Consider the following 17,561-nt stretch of genomic DNA (forward strand, 5'->3'; position numbering starts at 1 on the left):
GTCTGACTCTATCCCTACCATTCAAGCTGGTACACAGTCTCTGGAAATTTAACGGTCTCATGGTTTTCTCGTCGGCAAAACAGACATAATAGCAATTATTTCACTTGTTATTGTAAGAATTGCATAAACTAACCACTGGCATGCAAAAAGTTCAATAAGCACTGGACTCTTTGCATGTTCTGGCCAGAAACACCTCAAGATGCAGCTGCTGCAAATAATTCAGCTACATAGAAATTGCATTTTCTGACCAATTCAGACTCTAATCCAATCTCTAAGGTTGGAAAAACTGCAGGGAACTACATGTTAGAAAAATTTGAGCTAACTCTTTGGCTCCTCACTTGTTTAATCTGTGATTTTAGGAAAGTAACTCTGCATTGTTGGGCCTCACTAGAGCGTCTGGGAATAAAAGAATCAATACTGCTCCAATGCTGCTTATGTGCTTCCTGGACAAGCCAAATGAATTGTGAAAGTGGCTCTGAAAAAAATGTATTATTTATTTTCCAGGTATTCTTTTAAAACTGGTCTGAGCACAAATTAGAAAAGGCAGAGAGGAGACAGAATCATGTTGAAATTCATGTAGTGTTTTCCACAAGATTGAATTACAAATTCATGTTATGATGGCATGAGTTCAATATATCCACCAACAATTCAGACAGAAACCATACTCACCTTAGACACAAAATGTAGTCCGGTTGTGCATGTCACATCTGTCAGCAAAGCTGCCTGTAAGAAAGAAAAAGCAGCATCTTGTTTCACGCTGTTATAATAATTCATATTATGAGACTATGGGGTACTACGAGAAAATAATGATCTGGTGGAATAATTGGAATAAAGTAGGTCATTCATTTCCCCCACACCCTCAACCTTACGAAAGGAGGTGCTCAGCCTTCTGAAATCTCCCCTGGTTGATCTGGGGTTTCCTTTCATACAATTCAAGATTTTTAACATCAGTTGGTGCAGTGTTTTCCACACCTGACTACTAAGAGTATGTTCTTTTCTCTTTGCAGAAAAAAATGCCCCAGAGGATTTTATTGCAGGGCTATTTCTGCAAGCAGTGAGTGGAGAGGCTGTGTATGGGAAGCTGTGCTGGAGGTAGCAGCAGCCCAAGGAAGGGGAAACTTAGGCCTGCCTGATCGGACAGCGTGGAGAAGGTCCTGCCAGTCTTCACAGAGACATGCATGCCCAGTTCCCCTTAAATATGCAGTCTTTACATGCCAGTCAAACATGCTTAAAACTGACAAGGAGACAGAAATGGTAACTACCCCAATTTGATCACTGCACTTTGTAACACATGTCAAGTTATTACAATTTACAGCATACCCTTTTATGACTGAAATAATAATATATGTTTAAAATACTGTATGTGTATTAAGTAATATGAAGGCTATAAAAATAGTTAAGCACAAAAAGTTAGAAATCATCTCCAATTCCACAGAAAATAATCCAATTTGAAAAGTTTTTTTTCATTTATCCTTATTTTATACATAAAAATAAAGAAAATAGTTTTTCTTCACATTATTACCAGAAATCAATTTTTTGAACAGATATGAAAGGGTATGGTGCAGCTCTGCAGTAGGGTGCTTGTCAAGCATGCACGTGACCCTGAGTTTGATCCCCAGCAATAAGGATCCATCAGTCAATCAATCAACCAATAAATATATGAGACTAGAATTTCTTTTACTATAAATTACTGTAGAGTTATTTAGTGTGAGAAAACCATTAGGATTCTAAGGAAAGGCTCAACCTCTCTCCAATTTAGTGAGGTTGGAAAAAGAGACAACAAGCAAATTCCATGATGGTTATAACCGAAGTCAAATATACCATTGAACAGAGTAGTAGCTAATAACACCCAGGTAAAAGCAATAATAGTTCTACCTTTTGATACACTCAAAGGCAAAATGTATACCCATTTTGTAATTTAATGCAACAAAACAGAGAACATATTTTAGTTTCATAATGAAAGAATAAAAACGTACATTGCTTTTGATATTGCATGCGAAGAAATGTGTTGGAAGGAATATGAATAGGTAGTAGTAATACAAATTTCTTTTTCTGCTATCAATGTGGTGTAAAATGTTGTTAGACCCTGAACAAACAGAAGAATATTATCAAAAATACAGGCCAGCTTTTTGTTTGTAAATGAGGAGGAAGAAGCCAGCATGCTTGGAAGCACCATGGTGGGGACTCTGAGCACTGCATGCATTTGTGCCGGCACTGGGGTAATGCCGCTCGCTGTCTTTGCCCAAGCTGTGAGGGGAGGTACCTGGGACAAAACACAGGATTTCAAATTCTAGGCCCCGGCTGACCTGGAACATGGCATTTTTCCTTTCTGGGAGCTACTTTCTTCACTTAGGCATATAAACCAAATATGTGAATGCATTAATGAGTTCTTGTTATTACAACCATGAATGATAATTTCTTAAGGGAAACTGTATTGATAAAGAAACACTGGCAGAAGTTAGTAAAACAAATGAGCTTTAGAATCATGATCATGTTGGTGGGCTCAAATGGGGTCTGTATTATATAGATGTGATCTAGAGCAATTTTAAGCCTGTTTCCTGATATGTAAATTGGGACAATAAAGATGCATAATTGATAGAATTGTGAGAAGAGAGGGATATAAGGTATATAATGCAATTAGTAAACAGCCAAAGAAAGTCACTACATTTTCATTTAAAGGAAGGAAATAATATTTATGAATGAACTACATGATGACTTCTAATAACTTGGATGATGCCTTAGATATGTTTGAATCCCTAGTTCCTAACACAGACCAGGCATGAAATTCTCAATTATGAGATCAGCTGAAAGTATAGATGTCCACAATGATAGACAAGAACAACCAAGGAAACATTTATGACTTAGCCCAATCAATCTCATTTTTTGGAAATAGTTATCCTGTCTTAGATGTATAGTTCCTTTACTTATGGCTCAATCAGGAAGCTAATCCCTAATAAAATAGTGATGACTGCATTGAATTAGCTTCATTTCTTGATAACTATAGAAAGAAATAAAACAGATTTATAATCATCATCATCGTTTGTCCAATTTCCTCTGGCTAAGCCAGAAACACGAATGTATCATTTACTTCGACAATACAAAACTGGCCGTACTATTTTCCTGCTTAAATCATTTTAATTATATCTATTGTCTACAAACTGTTTTTCAGCTATATCAAAGTATAATTCACATACAATAAACCACAAATGTTAAGTGTGCTACTTGGTAAATTTGATATAAGAAGCCATCGCTGCAATATAGATAACAACATGCCTGCCAGCACCAAAAGTTTCCTTGTGCCCTTTGTATTCTTCCTGTCTACCTCTCACCTCCCATTTCCCTATCCACAGCAACCGTCGATCTACATTCTGAAACTGTACAGTTGTCTATAGTTTCACACAGATGGAGCCACAGAGTGTGTCACCTTTTGGGTTTGGCTCATTTCCCTCAGTATAGTTATTTTGAGACTCACTAGAGTTGCTGCAAGTAACAACGGGGACCTCTTTTCATTCTGAGTAGTAGCCTACTGTACAGATTCACCACCATGTGTTCATCCACTCACCTGTTGATAGACATTTAGGTTATTTCCAGTTTTGGGGTGTTATTAAGACTCCTTTTAGTTCTCTGACAAAGTTTCTAAATAGTTTATGTTGGGTGTAAATCTTTATGTTTTGGTGTCTGTTTACGACCATCTTTTACCCTTCCATCCTAATACACTATAGTGCATTCAAAATGTCTCTCAGTGCTTTGGTATGACAATCCCTCCTCGTTCATCAAACCCAGGCATCTTTTTATCTGAAAATCTATTGTCACACTTTCCCTTCTATTGGACGCTCTCCCCAGGCCAAACAGGACAGAGAGTTCTCATCTCTGTAGGCTTAGCTCATCTTGTAGGACTCCACCTTGCCAATCTCATTCATTTAAAATTTCTATTTAGATATTCACATCTCCCTTGATATTTTACATTTTAGCATATCGCAATCAGGGTATTTATTTTCAACCTCAGTTTTCCAGGAACAAGTGAATAAATACTTGTAGGATTGGATGTTACATGTACAATTATATCTCTAAGCTACATATACATTAAAATCACTCATTTGTGGAAATTTAATCTCTAACTCCTCCAAGGAGCTCTCATCTTTGCCAACACCTTTGGACATTCTTCTTCAGTTCCTTCAGGCTTCCAGTGCAGACTTTGCAGCTCCCATCACAAATTCTTCAGCTTTCCAATGTGGTCTCAGACTTTGCTCTGCAGTAAGCTTCAGGCTATCTCCTTTCACTCATTCTCTGGCTCTCCGGCACAAAGATGGCAAGTTTACATTCTTGATTCCACAGGCGGCCTTTGAAAGCCGACCTTACAAATCCTTTATGTAATCTATGTATTTTATATTAAATCTATTCTTTAATGAACTAAAGTGATAAAAGTATAAGAGGAGCCAGTGTGTTGCCATATGCATGTGATCCCTGCATTCTTAAGAGGCAGGAAAGTTAGAGCCCATCTAAGCAACTTAGTGACTTAGCAGGACACCGTCTTAAAATAGCAAGGGATGGGGATGGGGTTGTAGCTTAGCAGAAAGGACCTGAGTCTAATCCCCAGTACTAGAGGGAGAAAAACAAGATAAGAGGAAGAGATGAGAAGATGACAGAAAAGGCTACTTTATGGAGGTGAACTTAATTTAATTTAATTTGTTTGTCTATTTTAACCCATATGCTGTGGTTGGATATATCTCTGATAGAGTAGGTGTTTATATGCAAGGTCCTGTGTTGAATCCTCAGCATCATATCAAAAATAAAAATTAGAAAATAACATAAATATTGCAAATTATGTGAAATATGCAGCTATATACAACTTGGTGAATTTTTACTTTTTCGATCTATCTATGTATGACTTTTAAAATTTAATCAGTATTGGGATTGAGCCCAGGTCCCTAGACCTTGTTTTACTTTTCAAATTTTGGGATAATGTGGGAGTATAGGCACGTACTACCACACCCAGCCTTAGAGTATACACTTATGTAACCAATACACTGACCAAGAAATAGGATATTTTCTGGGCATGGTGGTGCATGCCTATAATCTTAGTGACTTGAGAAGCTGAGTTAGAACAGTTCCAAGTTTGAGGTCAGCATAGACAATTTAGTGAGCCCCTATCTCAAAATAAAAAATGAAAAGGGTTGGGAATGTAGCTCACTGGAAGAAGGTGCAATCTCCAGGGCTACAAAAAAGAAACAAATACAATTTAAAAGGGCTTTGGAGTACAACTCACGGGTAGAGCACTTGACTAGCACAGGCTCAACACACACTACTGAAAAGAAAAATCTAGAATGTTCTAGATTTCCTTGTTCATTTCTCAGTTAGTTTCTTCCAGGAGTAAACTACTACTTTGACTTCTATCATCAAGTTTTACCTAACCTGTAACATCAAATAAATGGAATCACAAAGTATCAAAAGTAAAAAAGAAATGCAATCTCTAATGTTTCAAAGCATTCACCACTACTTGAAGATTTCCAGGATAACTGGCAGATGATTCAAGGTCACAAGTGAAGAACTGCATTTAAAAATGGTTTTAATTTTATAAGTACATTTGTGTAGTACATGTTTACATTCCTTGTGAGAAGTTGGTACATATACAAAATATATCTTAATTCCTTTTCTCTTCCTCTTTCTCTTCCCTTTCTTCTCCACTCATTTCTTGATCCCTTTCCCTTTCTTTTTTTTCTTTTCTTTTTTGGTATGTTTGCAGCATGTAATATTTCCATTCATTACATGGAATTAGTATATGTACATAATACATCTTGATTCTTTTTCATCCCCTAACCCCCACTCTCAATCCCCTTCTCCTTTGTGAAAGATCTATCTCTCTAATGTCTGTTATCAAAAGTTGCATTTTAAAACATAACTTAGTCCACAGTTCTGCACTGAAGTTTTTGTTTGTAGCTATTCTAGGTATTAGTGTTCGATTATCCCATACAGCTCATATGTGTTTCATAAAGAACCAAAAGTATTTCTAAGCCAGCCAATCATTTGATTGTCTCTAACATCCTGGATCAGGTACTTTATGTATCTTTCTTGGATAAGCATATGTTCTTTGAAAAGTATATTAAGAAATTGTGTTTCTTAAAAATACTACAATGAAAGCCTGTACTTGGTGATGGGTATAGTGTATCTGCAGACAACCAGGTGATGAACTTTACCCACTCTACTGACGATAGTGTTGAGTACTGATCCAGTCTTTCCAGTGAGCTCGTTGAGCTCTGAATTTTCTGCTTATGCAGGAAATGGATAGTCTTTAATCAAACTAATATTTTATTGCACTGTGGAATTGGGCTAATTTTTTATTTTTTTAATTTATGTTCATGTAGATGACCTATATAAACATTTATGTAGCATATTTCTGTTTTTATTATCTTACTCAAATCTTTCCATCACACCTTCATGACTACTATTTCCACTTGAGGGAAAAGATTTTGAAAGATTATAGAAGATATCCCAGAAGACAAATTCTAGATTTAAATATAGATTTTCTGACTCCAAACTTTAGTAGTGTAGCAGTTGCTTTTCTGTCAACAGCCTTAATAAACCATTAAAGAAAGTGAAGAAATGTATTTCCTTTAAGATCCTAAACACTTTTTCATAATACATTGGTCCAAATTCTTGACTAATGTCTTAAGGATGAAAATAATGGTAGCAGCTAACAGTAAAGGTTCTATGGTACAGCTATGTAGCCCCCAAATTCTGTGATATCAGACTGTTATCTAAGGTTTCAAACATGAAATCCAAGACTGAATGAAATGACAGTCAACAACAACAACAACAACAATGAAAGATGAGTCCTCGCTAGAAATGGGATGAAAGATGTGGCCTAAAGATTTAAGGAAGAAATTCAATTAAGAAATATTTTTCAAACAATGTGAAATCTTTCTTATCTTCCACCAATTGCAAATATTGCACAGAGACTTTTCCATGACACCCAGAAAAGAAACTGAACCTGACCAATGGGTAGCTAGAAGGTTTATCTCCCATATCCAGCATACCGATAAAAAGAAATTGCCCAAACATTTTGTCTTTCTATTCATTCTTCAGTGTCTTTCACCCACACACTATTATTTCCTTACCAGTTAAATATTCAAATGTCTTGGTCCATTAGGAATGCTAAAGTAAAATACATTAGACTGGTAATTTACAAATAACAGAAATTTGTTACTCATGGTTTAAAGACAGGGTAGCCCAAGATTCAGGCGAGAACAGATTAGGTTTCTGCAGAGCATCTACCTCCTCATAGATGACCAGCTTTTCAGTAAGGGCAGGAGTGAGTGAGTTCCCTTGGGTTTTTCTATCGTGGCAGTAATCCTATTTATGATGGCTGAGACTTTATGACCCAATCACTTCTCAAGGATTTCACCTCCTAATACCAACACTTTAGGGTCAGATTTTTTACATATAAATTTTAGAAGTACACTGCTAACATTTAGACTACCACATTCTACTCTAGTCCCCCCAAATTCATATCCTTTTCATATACAAAATACATTCATTCTATCTTCACAGCCCTCAAATTCTTCAATTACTTTCACATCAATTCAAAAGTCTAAAGTCAAAACTCTACTCTTATCTAAATATCATCTACATTACAGATGTGTATGACTCAAGGTATGATTCATCTTGGGGAAAGTTCCTTTTCTATTAAAAACTTGTGAAATAAAACAAGTTATGTTCTTCCAAAACACAGTGGTGGCACCAGCATAGGATGGACATTCCTATTCCGGAAGGGAGAGACAGGAAGGAAGAAAGGGTGACTTGTCCCAAGTAAGTTCAACACCCAACAGGGTGAAACAAAATTACGTCTCAAAGCTGGAGACTATTCTTCCTTGACTCCATGCTCTGTCTTCAGGACACACTCAGGCAGGAGTGGGGCCTCCAGTCTCCTGGTAGCCTCATCTCTATGGTTCCCGGGGGCAGCCACATGGTAACTGTCACAGGTTGGAGCTGCAGATGGATGGCTAATAAATTTGGGGTCAGGAGGTGGACATATACCATGGTTCCACCGCCCCAGTGGGGCCCTCTGTGGTGGCCCTGCCCAGTAACAGTTCTCTTTCTGGGTCTCCCAGATCCTCTGCTTATCTTCTGAAATATAAGCAGGTGTAACCTGCCCTCCACAGCTCATACACTCTGCATTCTAGCAATGTTGGCAGACCGGGATGCTGCCCAGCTTTACCCACTGTGATCTCTCTGAGGGGTGGCTTGAGACACATTTGTGCCCTGATTGGAGAGGATATGGCATGCTGCTCAGTAGTGCTGGAGTGAAGCCTGGAAGTCACTCTGCACCCAGAAACCCACATCATGGGCCTGTAATAGGCTGGTAGCTCCCAGCATCTCAAAACATATCTTTGGGGCCATTCTTCCATTGTCTTGCTTTTGCCCCTCCACAGGAATCTCCTGTACATACACAGTTGTATGACTGTTATGGCTTGTATCAAAGCCTCATGCACTCATAGGAGGGGCTTTTCAGAGGTGGCTGCATCATAATGGATTATAGGCATGTGATAACTGGATTAGGTCACTGATTAAATTAGCACATAGTTCTGGAAGTGACTGAACAGATTTACTGAGGACTGAAGCCCCACCCTCAGTGTGGGTGGCACCAACCGGTAGGCTTCTATTGTAGTCTGGATGGAATATAAAGGATTTGAAGAAAGGCAGCCTCACTGCTTCCTGAGTGCCTTGCCCTGAGCTCTTTCTCCTCTGCCATACCCCTCTCCCATGCCACTGTGCCATGAACCCAGCTGACTCTGGACTGAAACTTCTACAAACTGTAATTTAAAATAGACCTTTCCTCCTTTAGCTTTGGGTGTTGAGTATTGTTCCTCAGGAAGGAGAAAAGTAACTAAGACACTAACCACACCCTTGGTATTATCTCCAAAATACACTCTGTCATTCTTTACTACTTGGTCAAGTGGAGAACTTTCCAGATCCTTCAGTCTGCTTCTGTTTCAAATGTAAATTCCTTTTCAGAATTGTGTCCCTTTTCTTGCATTTACAATAAGCAGTCAATGAAAGCCATCCCTACCCTCAGCGTTGGGTTTAAACGCTTCTTTCACCAAGTATCCAAACTCATTGCTCACAAACATTACCTTCCACAAAGTACCATGACATGAACACAATTCAGCCAAGGTCTTTGCCACTTTGTAACACGGATTAATTTTCTTAAAGTTTCCAATGACTGGTTCCTTTCCCTCTGAGCTCTCATCAGAGTGGCCTTGGCCATCTCTATGTCTGCAAACATTCTCTTCAGGACTCTGCAGGTAAACTCTTAGAAACACTCTCTATAGCTCTCTCCTTCCATGTCTTCTCCAGACTCATTCTCAAGGTTCAAACCTCAGTCCATGGTAATGCAGGTTTTCCCCAGTATGGACCTGCACATTCCCCTACCTGTTCTTTACTATCCAGTTCCATTTTTAGGTATTTGTTACAGCCTGATTCCATTCCATTTGAGCAATTGCTGTCTTACTCCACTCAGGCTACTACTAAAAACAAAACAAAACAAAACTTCTTAGATTAGGTAATTTATAAAAAGCTCACAGTTCTAGTTCTAGTCCAAAGTCAAGGCATCCACAGATTTGATTTCTGGTGAAAGCCTCCCTTTCTCTTTTATTTTTTCAAAGGGCAAACAACCTCCCTCTGGCCTCTTATATAAAGACACATCACAATCATGAGGGCAAAGTGAGAAGGTAAAGCCAGAGGGGAAGAGGCAGAGAAACCTCCAGAATGCTGACAGTCTCCTGAAGTGGATGACACATTTAGAGACTTAAGGGGCCTCAAACACATGACTTGTGCTCCCTTAAACCTTTGCTGAGAGTGGCAGCATGAGTAGTGGCCCAACAGTTCAATCATAATGTGTTAGAATGAAAAGTCTTTGACTGCTTGGGTGAGAGAGATGCTGTAAGAGGACACTCTAAGAACAGTAAATGAGAATTGAAAGCCCTTCATGGAGTGGAGACTTAAAATGTGAAAAATCTCCACTTGCTTTTTTCTGCGGCTTTAGACATTCAGGTGCCATTAAAGGCTCTGACTCCAGCAGAGTTGCTCCCATGGGGGAGACAGAAACCAGGAAAGCCTTTGGTAGACCTGGGACAACAAAATGAGGGAGGTAAGTGGCTTTTCACTCACAGTAGGTCTCCCCTTTAAGACAGTTGCTGCGTTACTGGAGGAATTATGTACAATAGCACCTGGACAGATGGCTGGGACATCAGTCTGTTAGGGGAATCCCAGTGTAATCCTATAGCTTGACTCCCATCCCCTCAGCTGCACCTCAGGTTAATACTTGCACATGAGCTGCAAGGAAGACTCTATGTTGGACACAGGACACGCAGAAAACCCTGACAGACTCTGTGCTGCTGCAGCTCCTCTGCCCTACAGCGGGATGATCCTGCCTGCACAGATCAGGGACTGAGCAGCCTGGCTGTGCCATCAAGACAGTCCTACTGGTCTCCTTCTTAGTGCAGATGCTGCAGGAATCCTGCTGCTGGCCCAGCTCCTGGTGGCAGCAGTGGGTGGGACTTGCCACCATCAGTTTCACAGTGATAACACTGGATTTTAGATTAGTCCAGTGGCTCAGCTGCCACCCGGTGAGACTCCAGCACATCCCTGTGGAGACAAGACTGCTACTAGACTGCTTCTGGGAGGGGTTGGAGCTGAGAAGAGGGTAGCTCCAAGAACTGCAGAGGATAGAGGCAGGGATCGCAGCCAGGGGATCTCCCAAGAGTTTCCTACACAGTACAGTGGCAGAGGGCAGGAGTCATGAAAGGACCCCATTAGGACCTACTGCAGGGCAGAGGTCAGCAGGCCTGTCCCCTATAGGGGTGTTCCTTACAGTCTCCTGTGCTTCTGGACTGTCTCCCAGGTGGTACCACAGGGGCACTGGCGTCCAGCTTTAGATGCATGTCAGATCTGATGTTGGAAGGAGGCCGGCAAGCTGTCATGAGGCACAGCTGGGCCTCCCTCTGGGCTTGTCCCTGCTCTGTGGGTAACTTCCTTGCTGCTTCCACCAGTAGGCATTCGCTGTGGTTTAGGAACAGTTGTCCAAAAGCCCATGATAGATTTGCCAAATTCTGTCCTAGCAAAGATTCTCCAGTCATCTCAGGTTTCAGTCCAGCCCCTTTTATATGATGGGGGCAGTTCTGCCTCCTTGTGCCCATGATTGTGGTCAGAGAACTTCAATAGACATGATTTGGATCCTAGCAGGGAAATGATCTATTGGATGAAAATTATATTGTGCTGTCAATCATTTATTTTGTTTTCTACCTTGAGTTGTTTGTGGCTAGAATGATTTGACTATAAGAATAGCTGGAAAGAGTTAAGGAAAGATGGAGAAAGAATTTAAAAGGCTATCTGCCAAGATCAGGGTTAATATAAAAATGCCTGGCATTATATTTCATATATTTGCTAAGGCTCAGTCAAAAACACTCAGATGATCACCCAGTTCCTGTGTCCACTGGAGACAAGCAAATGAATTGCTGAGGGCAAACACTATGATTCTGGATTCTCTATAAAAATGAATCCCTCAAGGGTCTTTTAAAATGTAAAGAACGAGATCAGTCCACAACAACATTCCAATAGTGTAATATCATGTTTTAATTTGAAATTTAGTCAAAACTATTCTGTGGGAAGTGAGAAAATATCAGGTGAAGTCATCTGGGTCAGTGGACCTCAACTGGGACAGTTTTGACCCCACATGGAAATGTCTGGGGACAGTTTTCACTGTCACCAATAGGGAGGGTATATCAGTATCTAGTGGTTAGAGACTAGAAAGTCTTCGAAACATCCAGCACAAGTATATACCTTACCACAAAAAATAACCAAATTCAACTGTCAATAGTGCCAAAGGTGAGCATCCCTGATGTAAAGCCCTCTCTCCTTGCTCTCTCTCCTGCCACAGGTCACTGAGTTCTCTCACACAGCATGTGTGTGTGTGTGTGTGTGTGTGTGTGTGTGTGTGTGTTTGTATGAATAGGAAAGACAAGACGTGCATACACATATGTGGGAAGAGTTATGCTATGGTTTAGATCTAAAATGTCCCCTAAAATCTCATATGTTCAGAAGTGAGGTTTTTGAAATATTATTGGGTCACAAGGGCTCTAACTTCAGTAAATTAATCCTCTTTGATGCTATTATAATTTGATGGCATTATTGAGGGGCAATGAAACATAAAAGATAGGACCTAATGGAAGGGAGCACATCATGGGGATGTGACCATGGGGACTATATCTTGTCCCTGTTCCCTTCTTCTCTGGCTCTTTCCTTCTCTCTCTGCTGCATGGATGTGATGGAGTGGGCAGCTTTACTCTGCCATGGTGTTTCTGCCTTGTCACAGGCCTGGAAGCAGAGTCAGGTAACCATGGACCAAGCCCTCTGAAACCATGAGCCAAAATAAACATTTTTCTCTTCAAATTATTTACAACAGGTGTTTCATTACAGTGGCAGAAAGCTGATCAACACAGTATGCATTTGGACAGGTTATTAAGAAATGCTAATGTAGTTTACTTCATTTAGTGACCCATGAAATGAGTTTATTTTATTCTTTAACTTTTAGACTACTTAAAAGTTCACATGAATCCTATTTGTTATTAACAAAGATCCCTAAATTTTCTGGCTGTGGTCTTGTCATTTTCTTCATTTGTTTTCTTTCAATGTTGGCAAGTCTTTGTTTCACTCGTCACCAGTGATACGTTGCTATTTGTCAGTGTGTCCATGCAAGCTGAAATGAAAAGGAAGATGTCGCTGTCTCATTGAAGAAGATTTACAATGGAAATTGTCATTTGTATCCTTTCTGAGGTCAAAAGTCTCTGTGGTGATTTAATTATGTATAATTTTGAGAAACATCTTTTTCACCATTAGTGACTGTAAACAGTTACCCACTGTTGTCTACGGAAATCAGTGCATCCATTTGAAAAGTGCCACTTAGCTCAAGCGCATCTTTTTTCTGAGATTAGAAAATGATGCCAAAGTTACAATACCCTATGTCCGTTGAAAAATAAGGTATGAAGCAGAGTCAGTTAATTATTGTGGCTCTTGTTCCATCAACAAGTTAATTTTTCTACAGCAGAAACTTATCTTTGCCTTTACACTGACTTTGCAGTGGCAACCTCCCTGACCTCAAGTTCCTGGCAGCCCTGGGGATCCTGCCTGTTCCTCTTCTCCGCAGCCTGAAGACACTGCCAGCAATGCTTGCAGAGCCAGTTTTGCTCTGTGTTTAGGACCTGTCAGTCTCCAGTTCTGGGCTGTACCCATCTCCGGAGAAAGCTCTCCGCCTGCAGGCTTCCCTTTGGCATGCAAATCACCATGGCATCAGAGAGAGGCACTTGGGTTGTTCCCCCACAGAAGGAGATAATCTGTGGTGCTATTTTGATCTGGAGAAGCTGCTGGGTTGAAAACTGAATGCAGGAATGCAGATTTTGATTTATAACACATCAGCATTTATTTTACTCTCTCCTCCTTTGTGGGGTTAGACAATGGCCTTTTCCCAAAAGTTGTGGGACTGGTTGACTTGTCCTGAGTTAAACTGGCCATTGAGGAAGATGCCTTCATCCTAGAAGATCTGCCTGGTTCCTAGAAGGATTTATTCTATCAGATCATCAACCAGAGCTTACTGAAAACTTTCATAAATATAAATGTCTTAGCAGCTCTTGCCACCAGTGAGTTTTAAAATGAATTTGGGGGACCGTGCAGGACTAACATTAAGAGCAAAATAATGGTGAGATAATAGGAAGTAGGAAAAAATCGACTTTTCTCAGATGAGGAGGGGATTGTTTCTCGGCCTTTTGGCTAACATCAAGTGTAGTGTCAGAGGAGGAGGGTGTCAAGAGATGAAATGGGGAGGGAGGGAAAAGAAAAGGGATGAGAAAAGAAATTAAGATGTGTTATATACACGTGCCAACTCCGCACAAGGAATGTAAACATTACGTGATGCACAGATGTACTAATAAAAGTTGCCTAAAAAAGAAAGTTTTGGAAGAAACTCACTAATGAAATAATTTCTATGAAGAAAAAAAAAACCCAGACAATTAGCACTGAGGATATTCAATGAAACTCAGAATTTAAAAATGAGAAGAATACAGAAATGACTAAAGGGAATGCTAAATTTTATTTATAAATCTCATAGTTTCTTAACACTATGGGACTGATTTTAATTCTTTCTTAACTGGTGGAAGATGTTGTAGTTATGATTCTTCTAAATGATGTCAGAAAATTCAGGGTCAAAAGGAGATGTTGTCACAATTTCTATGTGCACAGGTACTAGAAAGGTGGTGTCCACACGTGACATAGCTGATAATGGACCATAAGGAGCAGTGGCCACTCTGTGACTCATGAATGCCTCCTTGTCCAAAGGAGGCATGCAGACTCCGTGGATCATATTTGAAGGAAACTTCTAAAGGAAGATATTTGGAGTATAAAATTTCCTAATTTGCAAATACTAGTGACAAAGAAACTCATCTCTTAAACGCAGCATGAGTCAAGTGTCAGAACATCCGAAGGGGAAGGAATGCTGGATGGTTTGCAGCACGGCTCATTTCCCAAATCTGGCAGCTCTGTGTGCCTGGGGAGCTGTGTGGCAGTGGGGTGGTTGCGGGAGGAAGCAGATCCAGTTCTTCCAGAGCACGCAGGCTGTAGGAGGAAATGTGCTTTGCATCCTAACAGCAGTGGAAGATTGTAAGCAGGGAAGGAATGTACTCCAACGTGCATTTTCCAAAGTTCTTTCTGGCTGGACATAGGAGCATGGGGTGAAGTAGGCAAGACTGTTGTTGGGAAGATCATTTACAAAGGTTTTATAGAATTTAAGATACATATTTAAATATTATACATACGATGTGTAGCATGGATGATATTTATAATATGTTATATGATATATTTATGAATAGATTTATTTACACGATTGTAAACCCATCCATCCATTTAATCTATATATGACTTCTATTAGCAGTAGTTTCAAAAGATGTTGAGTTAAATATTTTTTGCTTCAACAAATTAGTATAACATTAGAACTGAAAAAATTGATTTTGATTTAATATATTTTTTTCTGATTCCAAATGGATTCACTATAGTATATTTGGAACATTCTGAAAAGCACAGTGAAAATACTGGCAAATCGTATCACATCACCTCCATGAAGAATAAGCACTGAAAGTCAACCTCACCTCATTTGAGGCAGATGGAGAACTGAGCAGAGAGCTTGTGGGGACAGCTTGGGGTTACCTCCATATACAAACCTCCAGGGCCCGTCAAAAGGAGCTGGGCGGGTGTAGGGACATCTGAGCAAAGCTAAATTCTATAGTTGTCTATCTTACTCCACATCTACTGGTATAATAAAACCTGAGGCTGCATAATTTGTAAAGAAAAAAATTTATTTTCTCATAGTTTTGGAAGCTGGGAAATCCAAGATCAAGGTGCTGCTAGGCTTGGTGTTGATGGGGGCCTGGTTGGTGTCTCTGTTTTCAGATGTTATCTTGTTGCTGTATCTTCATGTGACAGAAAGGGAGAAGGTGGTTTCCTTACCTGGCAGAGGAAGAGGGCAAAAGATGGATGAATGCTGTGGGAATCCCCTTTTATAAGGGCCTTCATCCCATTTGAGAGGGAGGAGCCATTATGAACTTGTCATCTCCTACCTGCCCACCATACTGCTGCATTGGGCATTAATGTTCAAAATGAATTTTTGGACCCACATATTATCCTATACTTTGATGGCTCATGCAGTAAGCATCCAGATACAGTAGTTAAATTTTTTACAGACTTTGAGCCAGTGTAGTTATGGATTACAGAAAACATGATTACTTCTTTAAGATTTAGTAATTAAAAACCTAAAATTATTTGTCAAAGAATTTATGCACTTTCAAGCTTCTACTAAGTTTCTAATGCCCCGAGCAGCAATACTGAATTGTAATTCTTCTCCTTTCCCTGAATCTTCATCAGAATTCATTATTAGTGTGTATTTTTCAAAAAGTACCCCTCATGACTTACACATGGCCCCCCTGTCAAGAAGTAAGCCAGTGTGTTTGCCCCACCGTACTGGATGGACACATGCCTGGCAAGGTGACTCGGTGTGATTTCCATGGCCAGAGCTTGAAAAGAGAGAGTTTTAATGTCACTTATCTTGGGGCAGCCACTTCGGGAAATTAGCCACATGTGATGAAGCAATCGAACAGGCCTACAGAGAAGCTGTGGGTAGGTGATCCATGGGCTCCCGATCGGAGGTTCCAGGATACACACAGTAGCATCGGGCAGATGTGGGAGTGAGTGAGTTCCTGGCTGACCATCAGGTATTGCAGGGCACAAGCTGTGTTGTTCTTTTCTGAACACAGCCCACAGCGTCCATAAGTGTAATGAAATGATCCTTTATGCCGCTATAAATTCGGCATAGGTTTTTACACAAGAATAGCTAAGAAGAATATTATGTGCGTGTATGTCCTTTTGATTCTTCAACAGTTTGAAAGGTAAAACTTGACACCTCATTATTGTGTAAATTACATTTTCTTAAGTTCCTATTAGGCAGGTTTTTCTCTTCATCATCCTGCTCTTCCTCCTCCTCTTCCTTCTCCTTTTTTTTCCCTTCCTATCCTGCTTGTCTGTTTTCTTTTCCTTCTGCTCCTACTCCTTCTTTTACTCCTTCTCCTTCTGCCCTGCTACCCCTACTTTCATCTCTCTTCCATTTGTATTGCTTTTCAGAATTACTTCTTCAGTAAGAACCGAGCTTTGGGAAAGGCTCATTATAGTCTTTGTGCCCTGTGGTTCAGCAAAGTCATGCATTCACTGCTATTAATGTAACCGGCAGCAGGACCGTACACTATAGGAAGGTGGATGATATGTGCCACTCCAAGAAACAATTTAGATTTTCTTATATATTTCATTTTCCTCCCCTAATAATGTAGGAAAACTTCCTGATGGTTATCCATACTTCCTGTATCTACCCAGAAAAGCCATGGTAGAGGGCACGTTCTATATCAACTAGTATCCCTGATCTCCCTGTGTAAGTCTAGCAGTGGATGTGTTGCAGTGTCTCAGTGCTGAATAATGTTATCTCATACTGAAAATGTTGGAGTTTGTGCTTTGCAGTTGCTTTTTAATCTTACAATGGATGGTTTATCTCAATTTTTCTCCCAGACAATGAACAATAAGGTGATAAGGTAAGAGATACGGGATCTGAGTCTCACTTAATTCTGAATGTAAGAATAAAACTAAAGTTATGTATCTGATCTAACAATGCTCAATATAGCACAATGAAGCTACAAGCAACCTCAAAGGCATAAAGAATACAAGGAAGGTGTTAGGTGTGAAGCAGAAGTATAAATGCATCACATATCATTAATTCAGGCAAGATTTTGTGTTTGCTACCGTAATTCTGATGAGAATACGTATATCTTTACTTAAACACACTTTCAGTGTGGCTTTTTATGTGGATGGCTATCTAATGATATTGAGGTAGGTTGTGCATGAGGCTCTATGGATCTGCTGAGCCTATATCTTGCCCCTGCCGTTCCTGTATGGGATGTTTTTTATCCTCTTAAATGCCT

The sequence above is a fragment of the Chinchilla lanigera genome, unplaced genomic scaffold (assembly GCF_000276665.1).
Source record: "Chinchilla lanigera isolate Chin_1 unplaced genomic scaffold, ChiLan1.0 scaffold00061, whole genome shotgun sequence".
NCBI classification, from domain to species: Eukaryota; Metazoa; Chordata; class Mammalia; order Rodentia; family Chinchillidae; genus Chinchilla; species Chinchilla lanigera.